This window comes from Pteronotus mesoamericanus, unplaced genomic scaffold (assembly GCF_021234165.1).
Source record: "Pteronotus mesoamericanus isolate MK-2021 breed Mesoamerican mustached bat unplaced genomic scaffold, CSHL_Meso_final contig_64, whole genome shotgun sequence".
NCBI classification, from domain to species: domain Eukaryota; kingdom Metazoa; phylum Chordata; class Mammalia; order Chiroptera; family Mormoopidae; genus Pteronotus; species Pteronotus mesoamericanus.
In genome coordinates, this window is record NW_026555224.1 from 4674843 (window position 1) to 4697114 (window position 22272).

The window sequence follows — 22272 nt, forward strand, 5'->3', positions numbered from 1 at the left end:
GAGGAAGTAAAACTATCATTGTTTCCAGATGACATAATAGTATACATAGAAAATCCTGTAGACTCTACCAAAAAACTACTCAACCTAATAAGTGAATTTGCAGAACAGCAGGGTACCAGGTCAATATTCAGAAATCAAAGGCATTTTTGTACACCAGCAATGAAATAGAAGAAGAAGAAATCAGAAAAAAAAAATACCATTCGATATAGCAACAAGAAAAATAAAGTACCTAGGCATAAATTTAACCAAAGACGTAAAACACCTGTACGCAGAAAACTATACAACATTGAAGAAAGAAATTCAGGAAGACACAAATAAATGGAAGCATATACCGTGCTCATGGATTGGAAGAAGTAATATCTTCAAAATGTCCATATTATCCAAAGCAATTTATAGATTCCACGCAATCCCTATTAAGATACCAATGACGTATTTCACAGAAATAAAACAGACATTTCAAAAATTTATATGGAACCATAAACGACCCCGAATAGCCGCAGCAATTTTGAGAAAGAAACACAAAGGAGGAGAGATCACAATACCGAACATCAAACTCTACTACAAAGCCACTATACTCAAAACAATCTGATATTGGCACAAGAACGGACCCATAGACCAGTGGAAGAGAATAGAAAACCCAGAAATAAACCCAGATCTATATGGGCAACTAATATTTGACAAAGGGGGCAGAAGCATAAACGGGAGCAATAATAGCCTCTTCAACAAATGGTGTTTGGAGAGATGGATGGATACATGAAAAAAACTGAAACTGGATCATCAGTTGACACCATACACAAAAATGAACTCAAGATGGATAAAAGACTTAAATATAAGTCGCAACACCATAAGAGTCTGAAAGGAGAACATTGGCAGGAAACTCTCAGATATCCCACGCAGCAATATTTTCACCGATATGTCTCCTAAAGCAAGGGACATAAAGGAAAGAATAAACAAGTGGGACCTCATCAAAATAAGAAGCTTCTGCACGGCTAAAGAAAACATCAGCAAAATGAAAAGGGAGCCAACCGTATGGGAAAATATATTTGCTAATGATACATCAGATAGAGGTTTGATCTCCAAAATATATAAAGAACTCACTCGACTCCACTCCAAGAAGACAAATGATCCCATCAAAAAATGAGCTAAGGACCTGGGCAGACGCTTTTCCAAGGAAGAGATACAGAGGGCCCAGAGGCATTTGAAAGGATGCTCAGCATCACTAGCCATCAGAGAAATGCAGATCAAAACCACAATGAGGTACCACCTCACACTGGTCAGAATGGCCATCATAAACAGATCAACAAACAACAGGTGCTGGCGAGGCTGTGGAGAAAAGGGAACACTAGTACACTGTTGGTGGGAATGCAGACCGGTACAGCCATTGTGGAAAGCAGTGTGGAATTTCCTCAAAAAGCTAAAAATGGAACTGCCTTTCGATCCAGCAATTCCCCTGCTCGGACTGTACCCTAAGATTCCCAAAATGACAATTCAAAAGAACCTATGCACCTCAATGTTCATAGCAGCACAATTTACAATAGCCAAGTGTTGAAAGCAACCTAAATGCCCATCAGTAGATGATTGGATCAAAAAACTCTGGTACATTTACACAATGGAATACTACGCAGCAGAAAGAAAAAAAGTACTACTAAACTTTGTGACACCATGAATGGAACTGGAGAGCATTAAGCTAAGTGAAATAAGCCAGGGGGCGAAAGACAAATACCATATGATCTCACCTATAAGCGGAACCTAACCAACAAAACAAAGATGGAAGGAAAATAAGACCAGCAACACTGAAAGAAAAAGAAAACGAACAGAGACAAGAGGGATGCGGGGGTGGGGGGGTGTTGGGGAACGTGTAGCAAGGTCTCATGGACAAAACCAAAGGGGAAGGATTGGGGTGGAGGGAGCTGGGGAAAGTGGCGGGGGGAAGGCAGAGACAAATATATTTGGAAAAAATAAAATAAAATCTTATTTAAAAAGAAAAAAAAGCTTTAAATGACTTTTTCGTATTCTTTCCCATTTTTTAATTAGATGTTTGTAGAATTTTTCCCCCCAAAAACAAACAGAAAACCCCAAAACAACTATTAACCCTTTTATAGATGTATTGCAAATACTTTCCTATTCTATTACTTGGCCTTTAACTTTTCTTACGTGAATATTACTGTATAGTCTTATTGTCAATATTTTACTCTATAGCTTCTGGGTTTGAATGTTACTTCAGGGTAAGAAACAAGAAAATAAACAAGAAACCACAAAAATAAACTCAAGATGGATAAAAGACTTAAATATAAGTCGCAACACCATAAGAGTCCTAGACGAGAACATTGTATTTTGTATTTTCTCTTAAAACTCCTTAGATTCTACATACTGATTTTTAACTCACCTGAATATCTGTTGTATAATGTGTGATTTGGGGCTCTATATTTATTTGAAGTAATAGTGATCCATGCACCTTATTTGTTTAATAAGCCTTATTTTCCCCGTGGATTTGAAATACCAGTTGAATCATATATCACATTGTTAGACAGATATATACATTTGTTTCTAGAAAGCTCATTTTATTTCATTGATCTACTTGACTATTGCTGTGCTGGTGTCACATTGATGGATAAAACAAGAAACAAGAAAAACAAGATGGATAAAACAAGAAACAAGAAAATAAACAAGAAACCACAAAGATAAACTCAAGATGGATAAAAGCTCATTTTATTTCATTGATCTACTTGATTATTGCTGTGCTGGTGTCATGCTGATTTAATTGCTGAAACTTTATAATGGATTTAAAATTTTTAATATTTTATAATGGATATCAACATTAAAAAATAAATATACAAATAAAATCTGCATTAAAAAAGAAAGGAAGAAAGGAAGAAAGGAAGAAAGGAAGAAAGAAAGAAAGAAAGAAAGAAAGAAAGAAAGAAAGAAAGAAAGAAAGAAAGAAAGAAAGAAAGAAACTCCTACATTTTGCAGTAACATGGGTAGAACTGGAGAATATTATGCTAAGTGAAATAAGCCAGTCAGTGAAAGACAAATTCCATATGATCTCACCTGTAAGTGAAATCTTTTCTCACCTGTAAGTGAAATCTATTCAACAAAATAAACTAATGAACAAAATGAACCACAGGCAAGGAAACATGGGGCAGACTGAAAGTGACCAGAGGGGACGGGGAAGGAGAACAATGGTGGAAAGAAGCAACTAAACAGAGTATGTATTAATGACCTATGATATGGAAAACAGAGTGGGAATTGAATGGGAGAGGGGGTGGGGTGGAATGGGTGGAGGAGGGCAAAGAGGGAAAAATTGAGACAACTGTAATAGAATAAAAATGACTTAAAAATTGAAAAATATTTAAAGAAAGAATAACAGGAAAGTGATTTCTATAAAACATCAAGTGTTATTTTTATATAAACATGTTCTTATGTAAGGCCAAAGGAAACTCTCTATCAAATATGAATGAATTAATGTGTAGATATCTAGATAAGGAAGGTGAAAGAATAATTATTTTATCTTCTTCTCCACTAAGAACAATTAAAATGTTACTTTTGAGTAAAAACTGCTTTCCCCCTTCTAGGGGCTACTGCGAATGGGAAAATTTCCATGAAAAGTACAGTAAAGCACATTTCTGGAGCCACTGAAAACACAACAGATCTTTGCCTCTTTTTTGGATCTTCATTATTTTCTCAGTGTGAACACCACAGCAATTGCTTCTAACAAGGGCCTTTTTAGAGGACCACAGTAAAACTCCTAGAGGCATTCTGGCCTTGGAGAAGACAAACGGAGTGGGGGTATGTGCCTGCAGATGTGTGTGGGTGTAATGGGCCTGAAGGAAGGAAGGGCTTTTCTGCAACTTGCTTTTGACATTGACACATTTTTAAAGATAAAACAATGTATTCAAAAAACATGAAAAAAAATCAATTCTGGTCTCAAACTTGGGTTGTACTCTTTTCCCCTTCTAATGAACTCTTTCAGAAGAATGAAAGAAGATACCTCAACTTCAAGTTGTACTTTTTTCTCTTAAATCACCTAAAATTAGGCCCATCTTGTGCCGTCCAGAGGTGCAACAGCATGATAGTTAGGGGATCGTCTCTGGCAGATGGAGGGGTGAAGTAGTATGTGCACTAAACCTTCACATTAATGTCACACACTATTCCTCCTTTTAGCTGCTGCTTGGAGCTGAGTGACTTCATAGACCAAAGGGAAGTAAGTCAATTCAAAGTTTTGGACAATTGCTAACCTTTAAAGTGTCATGATAATTGCTTGAAACCAGAAAAGGGAAAAGGACTGGCGTAAGCACCAGGGAGTTGCATAATTATTCTTAAATTGAAACAAAAAAAAAATTTCCTTGAAAAGAAAACTTGGAAAGGGAGTGTCTTATATGGTGAAGCATTTTACTCTAATTTTGGAAATAAAGAAGGCTTTCAGAGCAGTGCTCAAGAACTCATAAGAGGAAAACCACTCCTGACTATTCAGCAAAGATCTCTAACAAATTACCCTCTGTAGTCACTATCCCGTTCATAAAGGCTGTGATTGCTCTAAGAGTAGGCAACAAAAGACCCTCTGACAAAATGCCATATTGTGGATTCTGACGATAGCTGCAACTTTCTTCACTACTTAAAATACAAAGAAAATATAAATGGTAACTATACACTAGTGGACTTCAATTTATATTCGAGAATTATTCTTGCTGACAAATACTTAAAATTGTAGTTTAGTAAATTATAACTAAAACATCTCTCCTTCAAAAATATTTCTCAGTATCTTTATGTTGCTTTTCTAACTTCCTATTTATGGACATGGCAAGGAGCATTAGGGCTCACATTTAACTTAAATCTTCTGGGTCTATGGATTGTGAAGCTTTCCGAGTAGGACTGTTTCTTCCTCTCCTAACTGGCGTACCATACTACGTGAACACAAAAAGAACAAGTCTGAAAAATGAAAATTAGAGCTATGCCTTCTACAAACCAAATGGAAATAAATAACCTGACAGATGGTCAGCTTTAAAAAAATTTATGCTTCTGTAGTGACACAAGTCCTTATCACCACAAATCAAGACCAAATATTCAGCACTACATTCTGAGAGAAAATAAAGCTAATGCTAACAATCACAAAGTACACTGTATATAAGAAAATCAATTTACAAATATTTCTGAGTGTTTTTCATGTGCTCAAAATTGTTGTAGTGGTCAAGTATTCCAAAACTAATACTGTCATTTTCAATGAAAATAGACTTTCTTTAAATACATTATACAAGGGCTATTACAAATAGTGCTCAGCCCGTACTGGTGACAGGACTCATTTTTTTGAGTAAGACTTTATCTAAGTCAACATAATTTATATCATATTCACATATTTTCCATAAGCTGTCTGGAGAATGGGATCTGCAAAGCTAATTGTGCTCCTACTATTAATCTAAATTCTAGTCCTGTTAGTACCCAATCTTTCGCCAGCTCTTTAAATTTCCTCTTTTACCACAAAGAATTATCTCCTGCTTGTAGCTTCAAATCCATTTCTTAACAATGATTTTTTTTTTACATCCTCCAAATTCTCTGAACACATTCAGTTTGTATCACACAACTGTGCACTTAAATTTAAGGTAGCTTCCTTTTGCCCCCACACAGAATATGAGTTTTTCAGGAGAGAACTGAACTTTCTGCTTCATTGGAAACCCCCAGAAAAGCCTGCAGCAATGGGCACGAAGCAGGACATTAGTAAACATTTGGTGAACCTAGACAAGAAACAAGCTAAATTTAAAATCCTGCTGTATTAACTACATTCTCTTCTAGAACTTAGTGTGATTTCCTGAGGTACACTAGTTTTTTGTTTTAGCCAACAAATCTTTTTGCTTCTTCAAGAGCCACTAATTCCATTCTCCAAACAATCAGTCCATCTTTACCCTACAACTGTGTCCTAGGTAACCAATCCAACCAAGTAAGACTTGCACACAACAGAAAAAGGAAACCAAACTAGGAACCTGTGTACTATAACATACAGTAGGTAGTCATAATGAGTCTTGCCCTGTTATGCGGGGTATCTTAAGTAAAGAGGCTTTTGAGAGTCATCTTTTATAGATCCACACTGTTGAAATCATTTAGCATGGTCAGTCTGAGCACATCTCTTGTCACAATGAGAATGAGTGATGATTATAAGGCATGTATGTCATCACTACATGTAAAAGCCATGTCACAGGAAATCTAAAATACAGGATTGTAAAGCAGAGAGGCACATACACCACCAGAGTTTGTAAGCAGATCATATGTAGTAAGTGCTTGATAGCCTGGCCAGAGAGCACAGGCAGGATAGCATGGTTTCTGATAAGCTGTCAATTCTTAATAGTATTGAGGGTCCCTTGCACATGAGAATTCATTTTTTTCCTGCTGTTTTCAAGATTTTCTTCATGTCTTTGACTTTTGACTATTTGACTATGATGTGTCTAGGTGTGGACTGAGTCTATCCTACTTGGAATTTACTGAGATTCTTCAATATGCAGATTAAACTTTTCATCAAACTTGGAGAGATTTGGCCCACTATTTATTTAAATATTATTTCTGCCCCTTTTGCTCTCTTCTCCTTCTGGGACTCCCATCATGTGCATGCTGGAATACCTGATCATGCTGTTTTGAAATTTCTTTCTATTCTTCAGATAATTTTGATTGACCTGTCCTCAGATTTGCTGGTTCCTTCTTCTGCCAATTTCCATTGCCATTATTGTACTTTTCAACTCCAGAATTTCTATTTCCTTTTTTTAAATTCCCACCTCTTTATTAGATATTCTCTATGTAGTGAGACATTGTTTTCTTATGTCCCTTTAATTCTTTACACATGGTTTCCTTTATTTTTTGGAACATATTTCTCACAGCTGACTTAAATTCTGTGTCTAGCAGGCCCAATGTCTGGATTTCCTCAGATGCAGTTTCTACTGACTGGTTTTATTGTGTGTGTGTGTGTGTGTGTGTGTGTGTGTGTGTGTGTGTGTCAGCCATACTTCCCTGTTTCTTTATGTGCCCTGAAATTTTTAGTTGATAATTGGAAATTTGAAATAATATAACGTGATAACTATCAACATCATATTCCTCCCTTTCCCAGAGTTTATTGTTGTTATTGTTTGTTTATTGAATTTTCTAGAATAGCTCTGTAAAGTTGTATTATTCATTGATGTGTGTGGTCTCTGAAGTCCCTGTTCCATTAAGTGAGTCACCAGCTAATGGCTGGAATAAGATTTCTTTAAATGCTTTGAATCAGTATGTCTCTCAGCCTGTGCTGTCTGTGTCTGCTCTGGTGTATTTTCAATGCTTCAGCAGGCAATTTACAACTCTGCCTTTGCACTCACTTCCTGGCTTGTTCAGAACTACAAGACCAACTAGAAGTAAGAGAGAAGGGCCTTCATAGATCTTCCCTGTTTATCTGACCATTCCTGCTAGTCTTTGTATTACATTTACAGAGGAGCAGATTTTCAGAAGTCCATACTCTACTATCCCAGAAGTTAAACCCGTCGGATCACAACTTAAATTTCAGCTTTTCCACACTTGGTAAAATAACTTAATCCTTCTAAGCCTGCTTCAGCAGGAAAATAATATGACTTACCATTTAGGTTTCTGTGAGAATGAAATAAGATAATACTTGTAAAGGAACTGGAAGTATTAAGTACTGAATAACTATTACATGCTTTCAGGGAAAGAAACTATATATTTTTGTTTTAGTTCAAAAATATGTATAAACACACAGGACAGTAGTAGATACAATAATTTAATAACTACTAAAGTAGTTTAGTCATGAAATTCACATTCCAAAATAAAAAGGATGACATGTGATGGTTGCTAAGGCTGCTGGTCATAACAAATACTCAGGACATCACTCCCCTGCCCAACTGCTTTAGTATATCATTCAGACTGAACACTAATCACAAGGCAAGTGCACACTTGCTGAAATAAAAGCTCTGAGGACAGATTTTATAGGAACAACAATACTGAAAACATTGAAATTGAGAATGATTTGTTAATAGCATGAAATCACAAAATGTTAGAGAGTAAATAAAAACTGATCATTAAGCTTCTCTTTATTTATATTTTTTCAATTACAGTTTACATTTAACACTATTCAGTATTAGCTCCAGATGCATAGAAAAGCAGCCAGAAAATCGTGTACCCTACAGAGTTCCACCTGCTGCCTCAAGTACCCACCCAGTCCTATACATAGTCTTTTTTAGTTTGATTTTCTTTTCCCTTAAGCCCTACTAGCTGTTCTATTCCTATTTCAAATACAGATACTACCTGCTGTTTGTAAGTAGGACTGTAGTTCAGAGGTCATATCTCATTTTACTGTTGATAAATCATATCCAACACTGACCTACTCTATTACACTTTATTATATTAGTCCTTGCTCCATAGAGTTGGCCTTAGGTCTAATCCTATAAAGACACTAAACATAAACAGTAAATCTTTATTTTAAATTCTGCTTTATGGTATGAGAATATCATAAATACGGTATGAGAATCTGTTCTAGCACTCTCCCAATCACTGAAGCTCTTAACCTATACTGCACAAAAAAGTCATTACAGAAAAGCTCACCATTACTTTTAAACTGTATACACAACATATGAAAAATAGGCAGAAGCATATTTGTCATACTGCTAAGAGTGGGCTGCTCTGGTTCAATAGGATTGGAGGTGGAGTCGGGAGAGAGGCCAAGAACACTTGTACTTTTTCCTCTGTCCTATCTGAGTGTAGGTAAATTCATTCAATTTTGTCCTTTAAAAAAAGAACATGCATTTGCTTTATATTTTTATTATTTTTTAATAGAATTCTTTTTTAAAAGATTTTATTTATTTATTTTTAGAGAGAGGAAGAGAGGTAGAAAGGGAAAGAAACATCAATGTGTGGTTGCCTCTAATGCGCCCCCTACTGGGGACCTGGCCTGCAACCCAGGTATATACACTGACTGGGAATCGAACCAGCGACCCTTTGTTTCGCAGGCCAGCACTAAATCCACTGAGCCACATCAGCCAGGGCTGCTGAATATTTGTAAACGTTTATGGAGTATTACACATTAAATTTAAATAATACGTACTAACCACATTTATATTACACACTGTGAAATCTTTCAACCATGCATGAATTTAAGTGCATACTACTATCTAAAAGAAAATAGACAACGCCAAAGAAAGTAAGAGTAAACTACAGTAAATCAGTTGGAGAACTAATATGGAATTAAGTTACTATGTCTACGTTTTTTTCTTTCTCTTTTTTTAAGATTTATTTTTAGAGAGAGGGGAAGGGAAGGAAAAAGAGGGAGAGAAACACGGATGTGTGAAACATCCACAGGTTGCCTCTCACATGCGCCCAACCGGGGACCAGGTCTGCAATCCAGGCATGTGCCCTGCCCAAGAATCAAACCAGTGACCCTTCAGTCCATGGGACAATGCCCAACCCACTTAGCCACATTTGTCAGGCGACTATGTTTACATTTTCTATTCCATTTCAATTTGTCTCTCACGAGAATCCTGCAAAGGAACTCAGTATATCATATTGGAATACTTAGCTATTTCTTCCCTGATTGATTTGGCAGAAGAAACCCAAAATAAGTTTAATAGTTATTTTACCTAAGTGAAATAATAGTTCCCATTCTTTACATGTGGAAGTGGCTTAAGAGAGGTGATACTAGTAAGAGAATATATCAAACAAATTTAGTAGGTCAAATTGTTTCTGTGAACAGAAAAGTACTGTGGAATCATCTGCAAAAGTATTTTAACAAAAATACTGAACATTAGTAATTCCATAGCTTTCAACCAAACAGATTCACCTATGGGCAAAGATCAAGAAGCAAGCAGTATAGCAGACAAGAATGGCTCTCAATCATGCAAATCTCCTTGCCAAAAAGCAGTCCTAAGCATTTAGAGACAGAAGGAATCTCAAAGATCATCTGCCTTAATCTCTCCTTTAGGGCTGGGAGAATACTGAGGCAAAGAAAGGGTCCATGATAAATCAAGGATACAAAGTAACTAACAGTGTTGGGACCAAAACTCAGGTTTTCAATTAACTATTCCTAAAGTACTCCTACCACATGATGCTGACTTCCTGAACACCGTTCATTGAATAAGGAAAATGATTAGTATTCCTAAAAATACCTTCAAGACATTCAGCTCTGTATCAGAGCATACTTAATTACAACTTTCTAAGCACAGGACAGTTAGTCTAAGAGGAACTTTCACGGGAGGCCAAAAAACATACAAAGAGCCCTGGCTGGTGCAGCTCAGTTGGTTGGGTGTCATTCCGCAAACAGAAAGGTTGTGGGTTTGATTCTCAGTCAGGACACATGCCTGGGTTGTGGGTTCAGTCCCCAATTGGGCTGCATACAAGAGACAGCTAATTGATGTTTCTTTTTTTCTCCCTTCCTTCCCCTATCTTTAGAATCAATAAAAGAAAAAAATTTAAAAGACGAAGTCTGTTCAGAGAAAGTCCAGCCATTGTTAGTATAACTGTTTGCGTGACATTGATGCAACCTGAGAGCCAAGGAGAGTGGACTGGAATGCACATGTATGAACAATGATGACTCCACTTTACTAGTCATTGGGGGTAGTAGATGCTGTTGAGTGAGCATGTGCAGTGTGTGGCCGTAGCATTCAAATTGACTGAGTGAGTAGAGCAAGAAATCTGCATCAAAATTTGTATTAAGCTTGAACATTCCTTTGTGGAAACTATTCAGATGATTCAGAAGGCCACAGCTATGGGCAACTGGTGATTGGCAGCTTCATCAAGACAACATGCCCACTCATGCATCACATCTCATGCAGAGTCTTTTGTCAAAACATCAAATCACCCAGGTGACTCAACTCCACTACAGTCCAGATTTGGTACCCTGCAACTTCTGACTTTTCCCAAAACTAAAATCTCCTTTGAAAGGGAGGAGATTTCAGGCCATTGATGAGATTCAGGAAAATACAACAGGCTGCTGATGGCAACTGGAGAACTGTGTGTGGTCCCAAGCTGCCTACTTTGAAGGAGACTGAGGCATCATTGTCCTTTTTACAATGTTTCTTGTATCTCATATCTTCTTCAATAAATGTCTCTATTTTTCATACTGCATGGCTGGACACCTTCTGGACAGACGTTGTGCACACGCACACACACAAAAAGGAGGGAAGGAGGGAAGGAGGTGGGTGGAGATGGAAAAATGTATAGGAGAATAAATGCTAATGGAAAAAAATACAACAAAAAAAATTAAATTAAAAAAACCTGACTATTAAAGAAAAAAAGAGGGAGACCATGTTTTTGGGTCTCTCCTGTCAGTTCATAGGACTGACTCCTTTTGGTTCTACACTCTAAAATATAGCCTCCTCCCACACCAGCCACTCTTTCTCATAATGTTCAAGAAATAACCCACTGCCAGCTCGCCCTCCTTAAAGAAATATCCCAATTTCTTTCTCTCAACAAAAGGATTCTCTAATCTGGGATCTAATTTGATCTCCAAGGAGCATTTGTTGTTTATGGTCTACTGGCAAACACCATAATAAGCATTAACATTTGTCTTATTTATTTGTATAGTCCAGAAAATGTGCACCTTCTCAGCAAGGAAATTTGCAGGGTAAGTCACAATAAATAAATAATTTTCCTGAGGGTATGGCAAAGGTTCCATTGTATGACCTTTAAGTCTGTCAAAATAACTTCTCTTTCAACTATCTGATATCTCATTAAATAATTCTAAATTACTTTTCCAATAAAATTTATCTCCTTAATTTACACAAGCATAGTAATTCTCTGATAATCAATTCTAAACTGTGTAGTTACATGTCCATTGACCTCACTGGGTGACAGCATATCATAGTGGTTAGAATTCAGGCTCTGAATTGAGTTTCAGATTCCAGGTCCACCATTCACTAGCAGTGAGTTTTTAGGCAAGTTATTTAACCTCTGCATGCCTCAGTTTCCTCAATTATAAATGAAGATAACAACAAAATGATCACATAGTGTTGTGTGGATTGAGAGACGAGAGTATGTGTAAAGCACTTAGAACAAATGCCTGGAACAGAGTAAGAACATGATAATTGTCAAATATTATTAATGATATATTGCTGTTTTACTAGAAGTACATACTTTTACTTTAAGAAAAGAAACAATCTGTGGGATTCCATATTCCTTTTAAGTGTTTTGTTCTCTTATAGTACTCTTCAGTTCCTGGCTTTCTTGGCCTTAGATGAAAAAAATTATAAATTTGTGTTCAATTTATGTAGATGTAGATCTATTGAATTAATTAAAAATGAATCAGGTCCTGACCAGTGTGGCTCAGCTGGTTGGGCACTGTCCCACAAAGCGAAAGGTCACTGGTTCAATTCCCAGTCAGGGCACATGCCTGGGTTGCAGGTTTGGTCCCTAGTTGGGGCCCTTACGAGAGACAACCTATCAACGTTTCTCTCTCACATCAATGTTTCTTACGCTCTCTTTCTTCCTCTCCCCGCTCTCTAAAAACAAATAAATCCTTAAAAAAAAAATCAGAATTTTAAAAGTTTAGGGTCTCACTAACACAAGGAAAAGCAAGTTTAACACAGACAAGTGTTCGTACTGTGCCACTACTTTGGTCCATCAATTACAGAAGAAGATGGATTTAAGAGTGGAGAGCTTTGGAAAAAGACAGAAGTTTTTATTCTGATAGCTGCTATTCCATTTAATCTTTAACAAGAGCCGATATTCTCACTATAGTTATATTGGCTTCAGATTGAAAGTGTAAGGTGATACCTCCCTCAACTTTCAACATCAGAAAATACTATCTGATCTTTCACAGAAATATAAAACCTCAATCCCCCATTAATTTGCTTACATTTGTGGTATCTGTGATATCCTAAGCAAAGAGGAGGTGGTCTGGGGCAGTAGTTCCCAACATTTTTGGCACCAGGGATGGGTTTCATGGAAGACAATTTTTTCACAGACAGGGTTGAGGGGGATGGTTTCTTTCAGGATGATTCAAGTGCATTGCATTCAAGCTGACCTCTTGCTATGTGGCCCAGTTCCTAACAGGCCTGGACCAGTACCAGTCTGTAGCCTGGAGGTTGGGGACCCCTGGTCTAGGGAAACTATACATTAGAGAAAGTCTCTGCTGAATTTGAGAAGCCTGGCACTACACCATGAGATATTTCTGATATTTCTATCCAAGTCTAGTAGGCACAGCGTGGTATACCAAGCTTTTCTCCATTACGCAAATATTGAGCACACATTCAGTGTAATACATAATGTGGGGAGTATGAAGAGAAACAGAGACATGATTCCCTGTATTTCTAGAGCTCACACTATATACAAAGAGCTAAATCGCACTCACAGAAGATTAACAGCATATTACATAGCAGATGTGATTTAAGCCAAGAGAATTGTGCAACCTAGAGAGACTAAGAAGCTCGAGAGATGCACTCTATCCACACAGTATTCATGCAATGTTGAGTAAGAAACTTCATTTTTTAAGGTCTACTACCCCATTTTACAAATAAAGTATCCCCCATATGGTTCCTGATAACTTCACAAATGTTTAAATTAGCTTTACTGAGGCATAATTTGGATACAATAAAAATCACCATTTTTATGTGTACAATTCAATGAGTTCTGACAAATGTATATACAGCTATCTCAGTCATGATACAGAATCACCACCAAAAGTCCCTTCATACTCTTTTGCAATTAATCTCCTCCCCCAAACTCCCAAGACAGATCTATTGCTATTACTATAGTTTTGCCTCTTGTAGAATTTCATATATATAGAACCATATACTGTTAACTATTACAAATAAAGCTGCTGTAAACATTTGTGTACTAGTCTTTGTACAGACACACATAATGGTGTGAGGGGGCACCATCTACTCACAAAAAATAAAGAAGGAATTGCCCACTTTTTCCCATCTTATCTTTTCCTGCCCTTGGACTGGGGTTTACATCAGCTCCCTGATTCCCAGGCCCTTAGACTCAGACTTAATTACATGACTGGCTTTTCTGGTTCTCCAGCTTGCAGGCAGATCACAGGGTTTCTCAGCCTCCATAATCTAGAGAACTCTAATACATTTTCATTTTTTTCTGTGCTCATGTCTATGAGTGAAAATGCTGGGTCATATCTATAAGAAACTGCTAAACTGTTTTCTAAAGTGGTTGTACCACTTTTCAGTTCCACCTGCAATATATGGAAATTCCAGCTGCTCCCCATGCTCACTAACACATACGCAGTATAACCAGTCTCTGAGTTTTACCCTAACTGAATCAGAGGTAAGTATATAGAGATGGTTTTATTTACTTACTTATTTAAATTGTTTTCATATTTTAAATATATTTTATTCATTATGCTATCACAGTTCTCCCAATTTTTCCCTTTGACCCCCACTGCCTAGTACCTCCATTCCCTACAGCAATCCCCTCATTTAGTTCATGTCCATGGGCTGTGGATATACATTCTTTGGCTTCTCCATTTCCTATACTATTCTTAATGTACCCTTGTCTATATTGTACCTACCAATTATGCTTCTTATTCCCGGTACCTTTTCCACATTCTCCTGCTTCTACCTCCCAGCTGATAACCGTCCAAATGATCTCCATATCAATGATTCTGCTCTGGTTGTTTGCTTAGTTTGTTTGTTTTTTTTCAGATTCAGTTGTTGATAATTGTGAATTTGTTGCCACTTCAATGTAAATCATTTTGATCTTCTTCTTTTTCTTAAATGAGTTCCTTTAACATTTCATGTAATAATGGCTTGGTGATGATGAACTCCTTTAGCTTTACCTTGTCTGGGAAGTACTTTATCTGCCCTTCTATTGTAAACGATAGCTTTGTTGGATAGACTAATCTAGGTTGTAGATCCTTGCTTTTCATGACTGAATACTTCTTGTCAGTCCCCATTTCTTGCCTGCAAAGTTTCTTTTGAGCAATCAGCCAACAGTCTTATGGGAACTCCTTGGTAGGTAACTCTCTGCTTTTCTCTTGCTGCTTGTAAGATTCTCTCTTTATCTTTAACTTTTGGCATTTTAATTATGATGTGTCTTGGTGTGGTCCTCTTTGGGTTCAACTTGTTTGAGACTCTCTGTGCTTCCTGAACCTGTACATCTATTTCCTTTGTCAAATTAGGGAAGTTTTTTCCCCCCCACTATTTCTTCAAGTAAGTTTCCAATTTTTTGCTCTTCCTCTTCTCCTTCTGGCACCCTTATGATTCAAATGTTGGTACATTTGGAGATGTTACAGTGGCTTCTTGTACTATCATTATTTTTAAAAAAATTTTTTTCTTCTTGCTGTTCTGGTTGAATGCTTATTTCTTCCTTACATTCCAAATCATTGATTTGAATCCCAGCTTCCTTCCCTCCACTGTTGATTCCTTGTATATTTTTCTTTATTTCATTTTTTTATAACCTTCACTTTTTCCTTTATTTTGTGGCCCTACTCAATCATTTCTCTGAGCATCCTGATCAACAGTCTTTTGAACTCAGCATCTGATAGGCTGGCCATCTCCGTTTCATTAAGTTCTTTTACTGGGGTTTTGTTCTATTCTTTCATTTGGGCCATATTTCTTTGTCTTCTCATTTTGGCAGCCTCCCTGTGTTTGTTTCTGTGTATCAGGTAGAGTTGCTTTGACTCACTGTCTTTGTAGCATGGCCTATTGTAGACAAGACACCTTTAAATTGTGTGGGGCAGAGACTTAAGGGATCACCAGGGCGGGGCAACCTGCTTCACCACTTTGTGGCTCTTTGTGGGGAGAGGGCTTGGAGAGAGGACAGTGTCGCTGCCTGGCTTCTGGAGGTTTGCTTGGCACTCACCCTTTTTCCAGTCACTTCAATTACTCCCTGTATGCTACTGGTACCCTTCCAGTAGTTGTCCTGGTGCTGAATCCCAGAGTGGGCAGGTCTGCATACATTCTAATTCTGAGCAGGCCCTTTAAGCAGAGTCTCCTGAAAATGTGGCTGTTTCTTTTGCCACCCTATCCCCCAGTAGTTTTTACAGCCAGAAGCTATGGAGATTTATTTTCCTGACACTGGAACCCTTGGCTGTGCAGTCTGGCCTGCGGCTGGGATTGCTCTGTCCAGAGGTATCCCTCCTGATTTTTATCCACCACATGTGAATGTGGGATCACCCATTCCCTACTGCCACTGCCTCTCTGCCCATCTCCACATCTCTATCCCTCCTATCTCTCTGCATGAATGTGGCTTCTTTAAATCCTTGTTTGTTGGACTTCCATACAGCTCGTTTTTCTGACGGTTCTGGTTATTTTTTGTTCTGAGGTTTAGTTGTAATTCTATTGTTGTGCGAGGAGGCAAAGGGTGTTTACCTAGGCCTCCATCTTCACCGGAAGTCCCAAGATGTTTGTATTACTATTGAATTATAAGAGTTCTTTATGTTCTGACAAGTCCATTATCTGACATGTGTTTTATAGGTATTTTCCCCTTCCTCCGCTCTTGCCTTTAAATTTTTCTTAACAATGGCTTTCCAAGGGCCAATTTTTTACATTTTTAAGGAGTCAATTACGTATCCCTACCTCTTGTGACTCCTTAGTAGCATAGGTGGCATACCCCATCATCCTAAACCCAAACTGAGACTTAGGCAATCAGACACTACATCAGATAGGACATCAGAGTAATAAATGTTTAATATTTTTAAAGCTGTTTTTTAAACAGCTTTAAGGGAAAGATTCCGAATGGCTCAAGGAAAAGACTGCCAAGGAGTATTCAATTTTCCTTATTATGTCTGGACAGACAGCTAAAAAGCATATCACCTCAACCATTTAATGGACAAATATATAGTAAGAATATTTCTTCATTCCTTATTTAGACAAAGCTCATGGTCTAAATCCACTTAGAAAATATCAATTGTATTACAATTGGAAGATCAATTAATTGTAAAGCCTAGTCACTGCTAAATGAATAATAGAAAATATACAAAAAAATAATAAAGAGATGACAAATATACTGGGCAAGAGCAAGAGGGTTACTCTGGCATGACAGAAAGCCTCAGTTAAAACCACCAAGCATATTACAAAGTACAATTCTTATAAACCAATGCTTGCCAATAACAAAAATGAGAACATCACCAATGAATGAGTTCTTCAAAGTTATTCCAAGTCATTTTTTTCTTCTCACTCCAAATTCTTTCTAGGTCATCTAAATTAGGTTCACAAATTCGTTTATTACCTATAAGTAATGACTCACAAATGTCCCTCTAGCTAGGACATCTCCTAAGCTCCAGATTACATATTAATGCTTACTTAGTATTTCCCCTTTAATGCCTCACAGGCATCCTGAGCTCATCAAATACAAAATAAAATCAGCTTTCTTCTCAAACCTGGCTCTTTCCAGTGTCCTACTGAATATTACCACTATTTATACAGCTACTCAAACCAGTCCTTCCTCTTCTGAACCCCAGAATTCTCTATCTCAAAATACTAAGTGGAATCTATCTCCTAAACATAAAAAACTATCCTCTTCTCACCATCTCCAACCTCCAACATTTGAATCATCACCGATTCTTATAATGAAATTCTTGTCCCTTCCAATCCTTTTCTTCACATTGCAGAGTACTGTTTCTAAAATGCAAATCCGATTTTTGTCACACTGCTTTAAATTCTTAAATGGCTTCTCATCATTCTTAGGATGAAGACCAAAAAAAGATCCCCATCACAGCCTACCAGGACCTCTAGGACCTGGACTATGCATTTCTTCATCTTACCCCTCACTCTGTTTCCCTTGTTTGATACATTGGCCCCATTGATTTTCTTTAGTTCCTAAAAGTACCAGATTCTTCTCACTCCAAGGCCTTTGTACATGTTACTCCCTCTGCCTGCAGTAGCATGCCCTGCTCATTTTCTTGCTAATCCCTGCAACTATGTTTATTTTCATGTTTTGTTGTTTATTATCCCTTTTACCTGCTGACTCTAAGCTTGGTGTGGGATCTGTGTCTATCATGTACTAATATATATCCAATGCTCAGTACAGTGCCTGACATACAATATACCCTCAAAAAATGTATTTTTCTGGCTTTATTGAAGTATAATTGATAAATAACACTGTATATTTTGAAGTGTACAATGTCATGATGTGATATATATTCTGAAATGATTACCACAGTCAAGTTAATTAACACTGATCACTTCGCATAGTGTGTGTATAAAATAGTATTTTAAAATACAAGTATAAAATGCAGTATTATAAACTACAGCCACCATGCTGTACATTACTCAGAACTTATTCATCTTATGAATGAAAGTTCTTACCCTTTAATCAACATCTCCCTATTGCCCCCACCCCCAAGCAATCTGCTGTTTCTGTAAGTTCAAGATTTAAAAATTTTTTAAACATATTTTGTTCTCACATGTAGGTGACACCATACAATATTTATCTTCCTCTGTCTGGCTTATTTAACTTAGTATAATGCCATCCATGTTCATCTGTGTTGTCCCAAATGCCAGGATTTCCTTTTTTTTTAATGGCTAAATAATATTGTATTGTACATATCTGCCATGTTTTCTTTATCCATTTATTTGTCAACAGACACTTAAGTTGTTTCTATATTTTGGTTATTATAAATAATGCTGCAATTAACATGGGAGTGCAGATATTTCTTCAAAATTCTGATTTTATTTCCTTTGGCTACTAACCAAGTGGAATTGCTGGATCATATGGTAGTTCTATATTTAATTTCTTGAGGAACCTCCATACTGCTTTCTATAATGGCTGTATCAATTTACATTCTCACTAAGAGAATACTAGTTGGGGGCGGGAGAGTTCTTTTTATCTACATCCTTACCAACACTTGTCATCTCTTGTCTTTTTCATAAAAGCTATCCTAACAGGTATGAGGTAAAATCTCATTGTAGTTTTGATTTTCATTTCTCTGATGATTAGGAAAAATATTGTTAAAACGTCCACACTACCTAAAGTGATCTACAGATTCAATGCAATTCCTACCAAACTACCAATGGTACTCTTCCTAGACATAACAAAAAAAAAACCTAACTAAAATTTATTTGAAAGCACAAAAAACCCCAAATAGCCAAAGCAATCTTGAGGAAAAACAAAGCTGGAGTAATAACAATTTGTGAATTCAAATCATATTGCAAAGTGATAGTTACCAAAACAGTAGAGTGCTGCCATAAAAACTGACAGGTAGACCAATGGAACAGAATCAGAGCCCAGGAATAAACTCACATATATATGGTCAACTAATCTTTGACAAGGGCACTAAGAACATACAACAAAGAAAGGATAGTCACTTCAATAAATGGTGCTAGGAAAACCAGGTGGCCACATGCCAAAGAATGAAACTGGACCTTACCTTATACCACTCACCAATTAATTCAAAATGGGTTAAGAACGTAAATGTAAGACCTGAAACTATAAAGCTACAAGAAGAAAACATAGGGGAAAAAGCTCCTGGACAGTGCTCTTGGTAATGATTTTTTAGATATGACACCAAAAGCGCAGGCAACAACTGCAAAAATAAACAAATGAGGCTACATCAAACTAAAAAGTTTCTGCATAGCAAAGGAAACAACTGACAGAATGAAACTGACAACCTATAAGATGGGAGAAAATATTTGTAAACCATGTATTTGAGGGTTAATATCTAAAGCATATCAGGAACTCGTACAACTCTGTAGCAAAAAATCACAACTAATCCAATTTAAAAATGGGCAAAGTCATAAAGAGGATGTTACTGAAAAAAAGGGGGAAAGGGCAAAGGACCTAAATAAGTATCTTCCCAGAAAAGATACACAAATGGCTAACTGGCACATGAAAAGGTGCTCAACATTAATGATCATGAGAGAAATGCCCTCAACAAATATTAATTAAATGAACAGTGAATTTGTTGCATTTCATTTTTGTGCCTATTATTGGGCTGGCCAAAAAGTTTGTTTAGTTTTTTAAGTACGATGGCTCCAGTAGTGGTTAGTTGTCTTTAATTTCATTTGAAACACTTTTTTGTTAGACTGTATTGTGACAGCTGTCATATCAGCATGCACTTAAAAAAAAAAAAAAAAAACTTATCTAGCCCTAGCTGGTGTGGCTCAGTGGACTGGACACCAGCCTACAAACTGAGAGCTCGCAGCTTAAATTCCTGGTCAGGAAACATGCCTAGGATACAGGCAAAGTTGCTGGTTGAGGGTGTACAACAGGCAACCGATCAATGTATCTCTCGTACATCAATGTTTCTCTCCCTTTCTCCCTCCCTTCTTCTCTTTAGAAATAATAAATAAAAAATTTCAAAAGCTTATCAAATGTGGTGATCTTTGAGCAGCCATTTTAATACAGAAGATGGAAGATACGCAACATTTCCAGCGTATTATGTTTTATTATTTCAAGAAAGATAAAAATGCAACTGAAACAGAAAAAAGATTTGTGCAGCACGTGGAGAAGGTGCTGTGATTGATCGAATGTGTCAAAAGTGGTTTGCAAAGTTTCTTGGTGCTGCTGACATTGTGTCTAAATAATTCTTAGCTGTGGGGATATCTTATGCATTGGATGGGGTTTAGCAGCAACCCTGGTCTCTACCAATAGCAGGAGATAGCAAACTAACTCAAAACATCCAAATCAATAAAGTTATTGACGAAAATGAAAAAAATGTATCTTTTATTTTATGGAAGAAACTAAACAGACTTTTTGGCTAACCCAATATTTAATAACCCATATTTTATCACAGTATTCTCTCCCTCCAAAATAAAAGATAAATTAGGGAGTAGTCAATTATTTGTCATCTGAGGCAGAGAGCATTTAAATAGTAGTTTTTCTAGGCCACTAACACTGGCTAATTCTCTAACTTTTTGAGAGGAGGCAAATTAGGAAAATAAAGAGAAATGAACATTTGTTTCAATACACCAGCAAAACATGTTACATTTTAGTGACATATCTGAATAATAATTAGAAATCCTGAATAAAATTGAATCCAGCAATCCATTAAAAAAATCATATAGCGTGATCAAGTGGAATTTATTTTAGGGTACAAGGTTGGTACAGTATCCACAAATCAATTAACATGATGCACCATATAAACAAAATGAAGGATGAAAATTATATGATCATATCAGTAGATGCAGAAATAGCATTTGATAAAATTGAGCACCCATTTATGATACAAACTCTCTGCAAAGTGGGGATAGAGGGAACATATGTCAACATAAAAAAGGACATATATAACAAACCCACAACCAACATCATACTCAATGAACCAAAACTAAAAGCATTTCCCTTAAAATCAGGAAGAAGACAGGGATATCTGCTTTCGCCACTCTTATTCAACGTACCTTTAGAAGTCCTAGCCACAGCAATTAGACAAGAAGGAGAAATAAAAGCCATCCAAACTGGAAAGGAAGAAGTGAAACCATCACTATTTGCAGATGACTTGATACTATAAACAAAGAAATCTAAAGGATTCCATGAAAAAACTAATAGAACTGATAAACTGGTTGCATTTTTATACACCCATAATGAGCTAACAGAAAGGGAAATTAAGAAAACAATCTCATTTAAAATTGCATTAAAAAACCCTTAGGAAATAAATTTCACCAAGTAGTTAAAAGACCTGTACTTGGAAAATTATAAGACAATGAAGAAAGAAACTGAAGAAGATACAAATAAATAAAAACATGTACTGTGCTCATGAAGAGAAAGAATTAACGTCATTAAAATGTCCAAAATACCCAAAGCAATTTATAGATTCAATGCAATCTCTATCAAAATACTAATGGCATACTTCACAAAACTAGAACAAATATTCCAAAAATTTTTATGTAACCACAAAAGATCCCAAATAGCAACACAACCTCGAGAAAGAAGAAAAAAGTGGGAGGAATCACACTACCTGATATCAAACTATACTACAAAGCCCTAGTAATGAAAATAGTATGGTACTGGCATAAAAATGGACACAAAGATCAATGGAACAGAATACAGAGCACAGAAATAAACCCACAACTCGATGGTCAATTAATTTTTTACAAAGGAGGCAAGAACATACAATGGGGTAAAGACAGTCTATTCAACAAATGGTGTTGGGAAAATGGGACAAAAATGTGCAAAAAAAGTCGAAACGAGCTCATCGTTTTATACTATACACAAGAATAAGCTCAAAATTGATTAAAGACTTAAATGTAAGACTCAAAACCATAAAAATCCTAGAAGAAAACATAAATAGTAAGACCTTGGATGTTGCTCATAGCAATATTTTTTCTGATATATCTCCTCAGGCAAGAGAAACAAGAAATTGGAACTACATCAAACTAAAAACTTTTTGCACAGCAAAGGAAACCATCAACAAAATGAAAAGACAAC

General features: G+C 36.6%; 1 protein-coding gene across 1 annotated transcript in view; it reads right to left on the reverse strand.

Annotated features, from left to right (window-relative positions):
* Window positions 1–22272, reverse strand: part of MOSMO (modulator of smoothened) — an 86811-nt gene that overhangs the window by 16849 nt on the left and 47690 nt on the right. The window lies entirely within an intron of this gene.